Raw genomic sequence first — 2,350 nt, 5'->3', positions numbered from 1 at the left:
CAGCCGGGGAGGCGGAGTCCTGCCGGTGATCCCGCTCGCTCGCCGGAGGGGAGGACGGAGAAGGGCGGGGGGGGGAGGAGGGAGAGGACGAGGGAGGTCGGCCAGGCCTACGCGAAAAACCGCTGAGTCACACCACGAGGCTCCGAGTTCGCGCCCCGGAACCGACGCGCACGGCAACGGCGGCACAGAGCTAGACTTTACAATAAAGACAGAGCCCAGACCCCGAGTCCAGGCCCCACGACCCACAAACAAGGGCAGAGGGGTGGAGGGGAGGGCGGCGGGGGGGGCGCCGACGCGGGCGGGAAAGGTCTCCCTGAGGGCGGCGGGGTTTGTGGGAGCCGACCCGGGTGCTCATCCCACAGCTCCGGGAAGCGCACCGAGCGAAGGGAACGGCTCCGTTACTGTCCCTGCGGACGCGAGGCCGACCGCGGCCCGGCCCGCGCGGACCCTCGCGGCTGACAGAGACGAACTCTTCGCGGCGGCAATGGGCACCTCCGAAGAGGCCCCGGGCCGACCGCGGCCTAGGGCGAGGCGCGGGGACCGGGCCGGCGGCCGGGGCCGCAGGACCCCGGGAGGGGTGGACCGGCCGGAAGCTGGCATTTTTTTATTTAGCTACGGACTGGAAGGTGGACGGCTGTAGGCCAAGGCTTTTCCGCCCGCTGAAAGCCAGCCAGAAAAACAGCGCGCGGGGACACAAAAGCTCGGCGCCTACAACCTGCGGATTTAGGGTTAGAAAAGCGCGACCGGGCCCCTCCCGGGCCCTCCCTCCGACCCGACGCGCCGCGCCGCGCCGCGGCCTTATAAAGGGCGGGCGCCGCGCGTGCGGATTGGCCGAGGTGCAGCCACGGCTCTCGCGAGAGTCGGTTCCGCGTCCCTTTCCTCCCCCCCCCTCCCACGCTCCGGAAGATCCGCTTCCGGCTGCGTGATGGAGTACCGCCTCTCCGCCCTTGCGGGCTGTTTCGAGGCTTTTCTAAGTTACCTTGAAGAAGAAGCTGATGTGAGCGCCATTTTTCTTTTCCCCTCGTGCGGGCCCTAGAATTTGGGCTCATGGTCTGAGCGCTTTCTCTCAAGGCTGGCACTCTGCCAACTCCAGCCACAGTTCCACTTCCGCCTTTTGGGTGGTCAATTGCAACTGTTTCACAGGCAGATCCAGGCTGGCTTCGAACCGTGATCCTTAGGGCTCAGCCTCCTGTGTAACTAGAATTAAAGGCGGGAGCCATCGGCACCCGGCTTCTCCCCCCCCCCCCTTTCTAAGCTATTTTGTTCTGGTTACTGGACATGAGGCTGCTGGAAGGCGAAGATGGTGACCCAGGCTTATTTATTTATACCATTTGCACACCCTGCCCGGCTTCCAGCCCCAGGCTGGAGCTCAGAGCCGATGATGGCCTGCTTTCCTTCTGCCCTACACAGACCAGAGGTAGTGTAGGGCACCACCACCATATTATTATTATTATTTTAATGGCATCTAGTTCACATGTCAGCCTGAGCGGGCAAGTCTGAGAGACTCCTCTGTTCATCAGAAAAAGCTGAAAGTGAAGATGTGGCTCAAGTGCCACATCCTTGAGCAAAAAGCCAAGCGAGGGTTTGAAGGCTCTGAGTTAAAGTCCCAGTACAGGTGTACACCACCACCACACACACACACACACAATGACATTCACAGACAAGACTTAGGATCTAGGATACAGAACAATGATTAGCAATTCTGGTTATCATTTTATGTGGAAAACTATATATACAGATTTCCAGGCAGCACTTGGCTCTTGGCCAGTGGTTTGTATCCACAGTGTTCCCTGGCCTTCTCAGTAGAAATGTTTGTTATGTTTTTCATTTCCTTAAAGAATGAGTTTTGTAACTTTTTTTTCTGTCACTTGTAAGGCTTGAACTCAGGCCCGGGGCCATGTCCCTGATGAGTTTTTGCTGAAGGATAGCACTTTGAGCCACAGCTCTACTTCCTGTTTTTTGGAGATAAGAATCTCACAGACTTTCCTGCCTGAGCTACCTGCAAACCATGATCCTCAGATCTCAGCCTCCTGAGTAGCTAGGATTACAGGCATGAAACGCCAGCGCCCAGAGTTTTTAATATTATATATATTATATAGAACTATTTTTATTTTTATTTTTGTCAGTCATGACTTGAACTCTGGGCCTGAACGCTGTCCCAGAGTCCTTCAGCTCAAGGCTAATGTTCTACTACTTGAGCTACTGTGCCACTTCTGGTTTTCTGAGTGGTTTATTGGAGATAGAGAGTCTCATGGACTTTCCTGCCCAGTCTGGCTTTGAACTGCAATCCTCATATCTCAGCCTCCCGAGTAGCTAGGATTACAGGCAGAAATAAATTTTATATAAAATG

The sequence above is a fragment of the Dipodomys merriami genome, unplaced genomic scaffold (assembly GCF_024711535.1).
Source record: "Dipodomys merriami isolate MVZ:Mamm:240054 unplaced genomic scaffold, mDipMer1.0.p SCAF_40, whole genome shotgun sequence".
Lineage (NCBI taxonomy): Eukaryota > Metazoa > Chordata > Mammalia > Rodentia > Heteromyidae > Dipodomys > Dipodomys merriami.
Note: the sequence above shows the minus strand (reverse complement) of the source record.